The sequence below is a fragment of the Pan troglodytes genome, chromosome 12 (assembly GCF_028858775.2).
Source record: "Pan troglodytes isolate AG18354 chromosome 12, NHGRI_mPanTro3-v2.0_pri, whole genome shotgun sequence".
NCBI lineage: Eukaryota > Metazoa > Chordata > Mammalia > Primates > Hominidae > Pan > Pan troglodytes.
Genome location: NC_072410.2, coordinates 12,010,040 through 12,021,823, shown reverse-complemented (window position 1 = coordinate 12,021,823; position 11,784 = coordinate 12,010,040). Strand labels below are relative to the sequence as shown.

The 11,784-nt window shown below is 36.7% G+C and overlaps 1 long non-coding RNA gene across 1 annotated transcript; it reads right to left on the bottom strand.

Annotated features, from left to right (window-relative positions):
* Positions 1 to 3,814: 3,814 nt before the first annotated feature.
* LOC104005136 (uncharacterized) lies at positions 3,815 to 5,016 on the bottom strand. The gene is made up of 2 exons (XR_008546514.2): positions 4,795 to 5,016; positions 3,815 to 4,700 (listed from the first exon to the last, which is right to left on the bottom strand). It is a non-coding gene; the product is annotated as an uncharacterized LOC104005136 (long non-coding RNA).
* Positions 5,017 to 11,784: the final 6,768 nt, after the last annotated feature.

The following is an 11,784-nucleotide window of genomic DNA, read 5'->3' as shown; positions in this document are numbered from 1 at the left end:
AAATTGAATTTTTGTTTTCACTATACTTTACTATTCTTTTTCTGAGCTGGCATCACTAGGCTATCCAGTTGTCTTGATTGCAGTACTCTAAATCAATTGGCCCTTCCCTCAATCTACCTAATTCACACAATCTTTCAGCCACGGGAGCACATCTCACAAAATGAGAAGCGTCTTTCCTAGTAGCTGTAATCTGCTTCAATTTGCTGCCTGGTAAAGCTATTGTGAGCTTGCTGAATCACTGCTATGTTGCTCATAGCTGTGTCCAAACTGTGAAAATTGCCCAGTCTCTGATCATGTCTCACCTCAGTGGGTACAGGTCAATAGCACAATTGGTGTGATGGTTCATTTTAAGCGTCACTTTGGCTGGGCTACAGTGTCTAGACATGTGGCCAAACATTATTCCAGATGTTTCTGTAGGTGTTTTTGGATGAGATTTTTACATTGAAATGGATGGGCTTTGAGTAAAGCAGATCACCCTCATAATGAGGATGGGCCTCATCCAATCAGTTGAAAGACTGAATAAAACAGAAGATTAAGCAAGAGGGGATTCTGCAGCCTATGGCCTTCAGATTTGAACTGCAACATTGACTCTTCCTGGGTCTCCAGGTTGCCAGTCCACCCTGCAGATTTTGGACTTGTCAGCCTCCATAATCATGTGAACCAATTCCTTAATATAAATTTCTTCATATACCTATATATACAGTCACACACTGCATAAGAATGTTTTGGTCAATAAAGGATCACATATCTGATGGTGGTCTCATGAGATTATAATAGCATAATATATTATATATTCTATATATAAATTATATATTATAATTATAATATATAATATATTATTATAATGTAATAAAATTCCTATCACCTAGTGATTTCATAGCCATCACAACATCACAGGACAACATATTACTCAACAAGGCTGTGGTTGAGACAGCAAACAACGGTTCCTGAGAAACTGACTAATGAGTTGTAGGAACTGGAACCAGAATCCATAGCTGAAGAGAGGCAAGAGAAAAGAAACTGCAGGAGAAGAAAAGAAGAACCCCTGAGAAAATTCACAGTGAAGCATTTGGCAGAAGTTTTTGCAGATCTCAACTTTTTCTTTAAAAAGTTTGAAAGTGACCCCCGACACTGAAAGGTTTTTATTAATAGAGAGGAATGTTCGTGGTGCATTATCTGTTTACAAACAAATCTGTGATGAAAAAAAGAAACAACTAAGCAAGATGCTATGGACATGTTTCTGAAAAGAGTGACACCTCCTCAAGAAGATCCTCAGTCAGGTCCTTCAGGCGGTGTTCCAGAAAAAGGCGTTGCTATCATAGGAGATGACAGCTCCATGCATGTTATCATCCCTGAAGACCCTCCAGAGGGACGAGATGTGGAGGTGGAAGATACTGATACTGATGATCCTGACCCTGTGTAGGCCTATGCTAATGTGTGTTTATGTCTTAGTTTTCAACAAAAAGGTTTAAAATTTAAAAATAAAAAATTTCTAAATAGAAAAAAGCTTATAGAATAGGGATATAGAGAAAGACAATATTTTCATAGAGCTTTACAGTGTGATTTTGTTTTAAGCTAAGTGTTATTACAAAAGAGTCAAAATGTTAAAAAGAAGTTTAAAGTTTATGAAGTAAAAAAGTTACAGTAAGCTAAGCTAACTTATATATTTTTAAAAATATTTTTAGAAATTTAGTGTAGCCTAAGCGCACAGTGTAATGTCTTAGTCGCTCACGGACTCGTCCAGAGCAACTTCCAGTTCTACAAGCTCCGTTGATTGGAAGTGCCCTATATAAGTGTGCAATCTTTACTTTTTATACTGTATTGTTACTGTACCTTTTCTATGTTAGATATGTCTACATAGACATATATACCTACCATTGTGTTATAATTGCCTACAGTATTCAGTATAGTAGCATGCTGTACAAAGCCTAGGAGTGACAAGCTATACCACATAGTCCAGGTGTGTGGTAGGCTATGCCATCTAGGTGTGTGCAAATACACCCTATGATGTTTGCACAACGATGAAATTGCCTAAGGACACATTTCACAGAATGTATCTTTGTTGTTATGCAACACATGGCTGTATATACACACATCTTTTGATTCTGGCTCTCTGGAGAACCCGCATATACTTGACAAAAATGTCAGGGTAAGCCTGGAGTCCTGCTGGTTGTTCTCCTGTCTGTCATGTTAAAAGAAAAATAAAACTATTAACTGGTTTTCATTTTTAAACATTCCCAGGCCCCAAATTCTATATCCCCCTGGAATCAGCATGGCTGCAGGAACATCTTCTCTCTGCCGGTCAGGGACACTCTCCTCAGCAGAGTGGCCCTTTCCGAAGCTGAAACAACTTCTGCCTCTACTTGCATGGCTTCCCAAAGGCTGGATCCTTGTGGGAATGCATTTGAAAAGGGAAGAATCAACTGATTTCGGGGCATGCAATCAAGACCCTAGGTATCAGTATGAAGGAGTTCTTCATATAATCTGGATATGAGCCTCAGTTAGGTATATGTATAGTAAAGAGTTTCTCCCAGTCTGTGGCTGCCCTTTCCCCTTTATTCATGATGTCTTTTAATACACATAAATTTTAATTTTGATAAAGCCCCAGTCACCTCTTTACAAATTTTATGCTTATTGCTTTTTTGTGTCTTAAAATATCTTTGCCTACCTGAACATCATGAAGACATTCTCCCATGTTCTCTTCTCAAGAACTTTACTGTTAGTTTTCAGACTTAGGTTTATGATCCATCTCAAGTTAATATTAGTGTTTGGTGTGAGGTAGGTGGTCAAGATTTTTTTTCCATATGGATATCTGGTTGCTCCAGCAACATTTATTGAAAAGAACTTTCTTTTTCCTATCTAACTGTTTGGCACCTTTGTCAAAAATCATTTGACTATAGGTGTAGTCATTTTTATCCAACAAGTTTTTGGGTGGGTGGCCGCAGACATTTGGTCTGGAGCTATACTACCTGGACAAGAAGGTATCAGGGTCATGAACTTGTCCTCATAGTGCAAAGATTTCTGGTCACTTCCATTTCCCAGTCACCTTTGTGAATTACTACTTGGAAGTTTTATGTTACCACCAAGCCTTGGTTTTGCTGTCAAATACCCAAGGTGCTTGACCCCTCCCTGCCACAGTTTCCTTATCGGTAAAATGGTATAATGGCAATAACTGATGCATGGGGCTGTTGCAAGATCAATGGGGTCACAACTGCAATGAGAACACTAGCTATTGCCTGTTTCTTCCTTACCACTGTGAGCTCCTTGAGAGCAGAGACCATGTTTTATGAATCTGCATTTCAGTGCTTGAAAGGATACCTGGCATATGGCAGGTGTTTCTTAAATGTATGGAGAATAAACTATATTTTTTTAGATGGTGTAGATAGAACCATTTGTATGGCAGTCTGTTGTTATTTTATTCCTACCCAATCCAGGGGACTTGTCTGTCTTTATCTTATTTGACACACTTGACTGCTCCTTCCTGAAGCCCTTTATTCTCTTTGCTTCTAGAACACCACACATTTTTTGCTCTCCTCCTGCTGTACTGAATGTTCTTTCTTAGTCTTCTTGGTCTTGCCTGTTGCCTCTGCTCTAAGGACTTTTCTGCCCAGGGATCGTCTCCCACCCCTTTTCTTCTCTATGCCACACTGTCTGTCTTGGTGATCCCTTCTTCTCTCATGGCTTTAAGTTCTATTTGCTCACAACTCCTGAATGCCTGTATCCATCCTGAGCCCACAGTCATGTACGCCATGACCTACCCCACTTAGACTTAACAGGCATTTCACTTCAAAGTAGTCCAAAACAAAGCAGGAGATTTTTCCCACATGTGATTTTATTTCACTCTGTCTTGAGTTCTCAAGTTTTTCAAGACAAAATCTTCCGAGTCAGTCATGGCTCTTCTCTTTATCCTCACTCCGCTTCTCTAGTTCTTTATCAGGTCCAGTTTGACTCTATCTCTAAAACCATTTCTGAATGTGTCAATTTCTTTCATTCTAACTGGCTCTACTACAAGTCCAAGTCACCATCCTCTCTTGACTGGGCTACTGCAGTGGACTCTGGCCTGGTCTCTAAGCTTTCTTTCTTGAGGGATCTGGTCATACCACTCCCTATGCAAAACCCTGTTGTAGAGCAAAGTCCAGGCTTGTTGCTTTATCCTAAAAAGCCCCATGGCAAGGGCCTCTGCCTGACTCCTTGACTTTGTGGACAAATGGGTTTATCTATGGGGAAATAAGAATGCAACATTCCTGACATCATGGAGGCCCAGCCTTCTATCTAGAGTTATATAACATCTTGGAAGGTTCCAAAGGCATTAATTCAAGTCCAGGTTTGTCAGTTTCTCCAAAAGATGTCAATGAAAACTGCATATGTCTTGCAGCTGAATATCTAAAGTATCAATTGCCTGAAAAATACTGATGAGCAAAATCCACTGGTGGCTACAAAGGTGATTATAAAGCAGTAGTGACCTAGTCGTGGGGAGATAGCACACTGAGTTAAGGAAAGCTTGTGGGTGTTCTGGCTAGACTGACCTAGGTTCAAATCCTTGCTGTGCCCTGTCCAGGGAATGTTAGCTGCTGAAGCTCTCTGGGCTTTATCAGTAACAAGGGGTGATTTTGCCCTTTGAAGTTTGCTAGAAGATTTTCTGACAGAGTGTCCTTTTCAGCGAGTGACAGAAATGCAGTAGGTGGTCTCTTTCTCCTTTCCTAGAGATGAAAAGAAACAGGAGCTGATGAGAAGTTCTAGGCCTATTGTTCTAGAATACCCAGGCCTATTGGTGTACTGCCCCTTCTACCCTACCTCAGCATGGTGTGGTTCATTCTGGAAAAGGCTCTGCAGAGGCACAAGATTTTCTGGCAAGAAGCAGATTGCTGCTTTAGATGGCTGTGTCCTGGCAGGACCACCTTAATGACTTGTCTTAGCACATTTAGGGTGTCAAGAATAGCCCTTAAATCTGGGCCCCTTCATAGCTCAGAAGAACCTGGGCATAATGTAGAAATTATTCTCTAGTGAGAACAAGATCTACAGGGTGGAAAAATAGAAATCTTAAAAGTTAGGAAATAATAAGAACAGAAAAACAGTATACCTTGTAGATTATTTTTAAATGACCAAATTGAAGACCATGGGATTTTTTTTTTTAAACAAACAAGCTAGGAGACAGTGGTTAGTTTTGACATTGATGTAGTTGTAGGGAACTCTAGTTTGTGGTCAGCCCAAGGTACTTTCCATGCACATGAATCACCACATGCACTTAACTTGAGCAGAGCTCAATTTCAGATTCTTTAAACCAAAGTGAAAAGCCCCAAGTTAGGTTAACTGGCAGGCACATACTGTAGACAGCCCAGATCTGGGAATTTTTAAAAAAGTGTGTGGAAACAAACATATTTTGGTGGTTTTTGACATAATTATTGTCTCTTTCTCACAGTGATTTGCATAATGTTGCAGAGGTGTTGCCTGGCAAGCTCCAGTTAAAGTTGCAGATTTTGTGTGCACCTGTTTGCAGGCTAGATAGAGAACAGTCATATGCAAGTAAAATCTTGGTACCCTCCATTGCTCGATTTACTTTTTTGAGCAGGCTTATTGCTGTATAAATAACCTACAAAAATTCCACATATTTGAAGTGTAGATATGTTTTTGCATATGTATATATCCATGAAACCATCATAACAATCAATATAGTAAATATTTATATCACTCCCAAAAGTTGCTTCATGTAATTTATAATTTCTCTCCCAAGCCTCTCTTCCTCACTACTAGTTTGTTTTATATCACCAAAGATTTTCATTTTCTATAGTTTTATTAAAATGGAATAAACAGTATATAGTCTTTTTTGACTGGTTTGTTTTACTTAATATAATTATTTTTGAGATTTATGCATGTTGTGATTATCCATTATTATTATTTTCTTTTTTTTCTTTTTTACTGAGTAATAGTCCATTGTATGCATATATCACAATTTGTTTATCCATTCATCTGTTGATGAACTTTTGAGTTGTCTCCAGTTTGGGGCTATTTACCAATAAAGGTACCATGAATATTGGTGTACAAGTCTCTGTATGGATATCTGCTTTCTTTTCTGGTAGAACTGAGAGGCTGGGACATGTGGTAGGTGCATGTTTAACTTTTTACGAAACTTTAATCTGTTTTCCAAAGTGGTTGTTTGATTTTACATTACCAATAGCATTGTATGAGAATTTCATTTCCTCCATATCCTCACCCCATATGGTCAGTCTTCTTAATTTTAGCAATTCTAAAATACATGTAGTGGTATCACATGGTGGTTTTAATTTGAACTTCCCTAATGATGCTGACATCTTCTCATGTGCTTATTGCCATCCATATATCTTCTTTGGGGAAATGTCTGTTGAAATCCTTTGTCTATTTTATTTTTAATGGGGCTATTTTCTTATTATTGAGTTTTAAGAATTCTTCATATATTCTGGATATAAGTGCATTATCAGATGTATTCTTGGCAAACATTTTCTCCCAATCTGTGGCTTATTTTTTCAATCTCTTCAGAGTATCTTTCAAAGAATGAAAATTTTAAATTTTGATAAAGTCTAATTTATCAATTTATTTTTTATGGATTGTGTGTTTGGTGTCATACCTAAAAACTCTGCCTAACCCAAGGTCATGAAGATTTTCTTTTATGTTTTCTTCTAAAGGTTTATAGTTTTAGAATTTACATTGAGATCTGCAATCCATTTGAATCACTTCTTTTTATATGATGCACGTTTGCATCCAAGTTCATTGTTTTTGTCTGTTTCTGCATACAGGAATCTAACTTTTCCAGTACTGTTTGTTGAAAAGGCTATCCTTTCTTCATTGAATTGCTTTTGCAATATTGTCCAAAATCAGTTGTCCATATTTTTGAGTGTGTCTATTTCTGGACTTTCTATTTGGTTCATTGATCTTTTCCTCTATCTTGCTGCTAGTACTAGAATATTTTGATCACTTGTAGCTTTATAATAAATCTTGAAAGCAGATAGTTTTAGAACTTCATCTTTTCTCTTTTTTAAAGTTATATTGGCTCTTTTGGTTTTGTTCGCACTTCCATATGAATTTCAAATCTGCTTTTCAATTTCTACAAAAAGCCTGCTAGAAATTTGATTAGCACTGCATTGGGAAGAGTTCTCATTTTAGCAATACTGAGACTTCTGACCTTTAAACAAAGTATATCTCTCTGATTATTTAGGTCTTCTTTAATTTATTTCAGCAATGTTTTGTAGTTTTTAGTGTACAGGTCTTACACTTATTTTGTCAGATTTACCCATAAGTATTTCTTTCTTTTTTTTTGAGACAGTCTCAGTTTGTTCCCCAGGCTGGAGTACAGTGGTTCAATCTCAGCTCCCTGCAACCTCTGCATCCCAGGTTCAAGTGATTGTTGTGTCTCAGCCTCCCAATTAGCTGGGATTATAGGTACAGGCCACCATGCCCAGCTAATTTTTTGTATTTTTAGTAGAGACAAGGTTTTGCCCTGTTGCTCAGGATGGTCTTGAACTCCTGGCCTCAAAGGTATCCACACGCCTCAGCCTTCCAAAGCAATGGGACTACAGGCATGAGCCGTAACGCCTGGCCAGTATTTCATATTTTTGATGCCATTCTAAGAAATTGAATTTTAACATCTGACAGTTCACTACTACTACATAGAAATACAGTGATATTTTACATTTTTTCTGTGTTCTGACATGTTGCTGATGTGGTTTGGCTCTGTGTCCCCACCAAATCTCATCTTGTAGCTCCCATAATTCCCATGTGGTATGGGAAGGGCCTTGTGGGAGACAATTGAATCATGGGGGTGGGTCTTTCCCATGCTGTTCTCCTGACAGTGAATGGGTGTCATGAGATCTGGTGGTTTTAAAAACAGGAGTTTCCCTGCACAAGCTCTCTCTTTGCCTGTTGCCATCCACATAAGATGTGACTTGCCCCTCCTTGCCTGCCGCCATGATTGTGAGGCCTCCCCAGACATGTGGAACTATAGGTCCAATAAACCTTTCTTTTGTAAATTGTCCAGTCTCAGGTATGTCTTTATCAGCAGCATGAAAACGAACTAACACAGTTGCTAAACTTACTTTTAAATTCTAGTATGTAAAGTGTACATTCCTGAGGATTTTATATATACATAATTGTGCCAACTATGAATCTTTCCAGTCTATGCCATTTATTTATTTTTCTTTATCTGTTTTGCTGGCTAATAGTTCCAGCACTGTTAAATAGAGTGGTGAGAGCAGACACTTTTCCCTGATTCTTGAATTTAGAGTAAGAAAACTCCATCTTTTATCATGAAATATGATATTAGCTGTAGCTTTTTCATAGCTACCCTTCAATTGTTCAATTGGTTGAGAAAATGCTTTTCTATTCCTAGTTTTCTAATAGTTTTTAATCAGGAATGGGTGTTGGGTTTTTTTCAGATTTTTTTTCTACATCTATTTAGATGACCATATTGCTTTTATTTTGTAGTTAATAGTGATTTACATTGATCGGGTTTTGAACATCAAAACCCAATCAATGTATTCCCGGGATAAACCCTTCTTGTTCACCATGTTTTATCCTTTTTACATATTGTTGGATTAGATTTGCTAAATTTATTTAGAAATGTTGCATTTATGTTCATGAGAGTTAGTTATTCATCTATAGTTTTCTTTGTTTCACTTTAAAATCAGAGCAATAATAGGCTCATAAAATAATTTGGAATTATTCTCATCTCTTCAATTTTCAGAAAACGTTTGTAAGGATTGTTATTTTTTCTTCTCTTAATGTTTGGTAGAGTTCACTAGTGAAGCCACGTCAACCGGGAATTTTCTTCATGCATACATTTAAAACTAAACATTCAATTTATTCCATAAATAGAGGATTGTCTGGGTTCTTTCTTTCTTTTTGAGTGGGCTCTGGTAGATTGTGCCTTGCCAGGAATTTATCCATTTCATCTAAGTTTTAAAATTTATAGGCATAAAGTTTACAATACTTCCTTATTATCCTTTTAATATCTGTAGAATCTGAGTGATCCCACCTCTATAAATCCTAATATTGATGAATTTGTGTCTTAAGTAATTTTTTAAATCAATATACCCAGAAGTTTTTAAATTTTATTGATCTATTCAAAGAACTAGCTTTTGGTTTTATTGATTTTTTCTATTGTTTTTCTGTCTGCTATTTTATTGATTTTTCATTCTGATCTTTATTATTTCCCTTTTAATGCTTACTTTGGCTTAATTTGCTCTTCTTTTCTAATTTTTAAAGTGGAAGATGAGGTCATTGGCTTGAGATGTTTTCTTTTTTCTAAAGTAGAAATCCAGTGCTGTATATTTCCTTCTACATATTGCTGAAGTGGCATTCCACTATTGTTGATATACTGTGTTCTCATTTGATTATTTTTCAAGATATTTTCTAATTTTCCTTTTGATTTCTTATTTTACCCCTGGTTATTGACAAACACATTACTTTGTTTCCAAACCTTTGGGAATTTTCCAGATAGATTTCTGCTAAAGATTTCTATTTTAATTCCAGATTGCTCCGAAAACATACTTTGTTTGACTTGAATCCTTTGAAATGTATTATGCATTGTTTATGGCTCCGAATATAGAATATATCTTGAAAAATGTTTCACGTGCCCTTGTAAACAATGTGTATTCTGCTATTTCTGCATGACGTGTTCTATAAATGCCAAGTAGGTACATTTTATTGGTAGTGTTGTTCAAGTCATCTATATCCTTGGTGATCTTTTTCTTTACTCATTCTATCAATTATTGAGAGAGAGGTATTAAAATATCTAATATATATCTGTATTTGTTAATTTCTCCTTATAGTTTTATTGATTTCTGTTTTATGTACTTTGGAGCTCTGTTATTAGGTGCATAAACATTTAGGATTATTATGGTCTCTTGACAAGTTGATCCCTTTAACATTTTTAAATGTTCTTCTTTATGCTTGATAATATTCTTTGCTTGAAATCCACTTTTATATTAATATAGCCACTCTAGATTCTTTGTTAGTGTTTACATTGTATCTTTTTCCCATCCTTTTTCTTTAACATAGTTATGTCTTTACATTTAAAGTGCCTTTTGTGTTGGTAAAAAGCACATAGTTGGATTAGCATTTTAAAAAATCTAATTTGACAAATTGCCTTTTACTGGTGTTGTTTAGGCCGTTTACATTTAATGTAATTATTCATATAGTTAGGTTTAATTCCTGTCATCTCACTGTTTTTCTCAATTTATCCCATATGTTTTTGCTCTTTTTTCTGTTTTTCCCTGACTTTTTTCAAACTGATTATTTTTATGATCCAACTTTATCTCTTTTGTTGTCTTATTTGCTGTAACTCTGTTATTGTGTTATTTTCATATTTCTTAGGATTAACAGAACACATCTTTAACTTATTATAGCCTACCTTCAAATGATATTATACCAGTTCACGTATAGCATAAGAAACTTACAACAGTATACTTCCATTTCTCCCCTTCTGACCTTTATATTATTGTTGTTATTCATTTTACTTACATACATGTTAACATCATGCTACATTGTTATTACTTTTGTTTAAATAATTGATTACATTTTATGGTCATATCCACTTTTCTTTCTTTCTTCCTGAGGTCCTGAAGTCTTTTGTTATTATTTCCTTTCTGTTTTGAGCACTTGCTTTAGTCATTCCTTAAGGGCAAGTCTTCTGGTGACATATTCTTTTAGTATCCTGTCATCTGAAAATGACTTTACTTCCCCTTCATTTCTAAGGAATAGTTTGACTTCTGGTTTGCAATCCAGTACGTAAGGAGCTTGGAAGTTGTCACTACATCCTAACAACAAATAAAAGGCTGAACAAACTGATTAATTAACAACTCTTAGATCCATCAGAGAAGTGAGGTTTACTGCCCCTTAAATTGGAAAGACTGACAAGAAAATACTTACAATCACAAATTACTGCAGCAGAAACTCTTGAGCAGAAACCTTTGTGGGAACCAGTATGGGGTAGAAAAACCTGAACTGTAATTGATGAATTGCTGGGCATTCACAGTAAATAAGTATGAGAGTTAAACAGTCCAGGGGGACCCATTCAAAGGAGGGCCTCCCACTTTTGTGAGTTCTGGTTTCAGGAGTTCAACTAGGTTCTCACAGTGAATATCAGAAAAAAAAAAAAAAAGATCTTGTTCTTCTGGTGAGGAGAGGGGGGAGGAAATATTTGAAGTAAGTCAGAGCATTCTCTTCTAGTCAAAAAGGCCTGGCCTCAGGAGAAATTATTTTACCAGAGCCTAAACTATTGGGATTTTATCAGAGCCTAACCAACCTGGAAGAAAGGAAATAGCATGCTCCAGCATGCCTTAGCCTTCTACATAGGGGAAGAGAAATACTCAACTTCAGTTCATTCTAGCCATCTTGTCCTGCCTAAGGGGAGTGTTGGGGGGTTGAGAAGCTCTGTTTGAAGTTCACAGTTTAGAGACACAGGCTCACTAAAAGACTGAGATATAAAACCATAGAACACTTTTCTCCTTCTTGCACTGTTACAGGATCTTTGAGGTATTGATTTTCTGGCCAGAAACCTCTGTGGCTGGTGGCATCTTTGCCTTAGTTCCTGTCTTGCATCTAGAAGAATGAGGTATGCAAACAAGTGAAGGGTGAACAAGACAAAGAAGAGCTTTACTAAGTGTTAGAACAGCTCAGAGGAAACCCTTAGTGCATAGCTCCTCTCTGTAGGCAGATCATCTTCTCTGTAAGCAGATCTTCCCATTGAGTGCTCAGCTCTCAAGCAGAGAGGAGGCCCTGGAGAGGGTAGCTCCTCTCTGCTATTGGTCATCA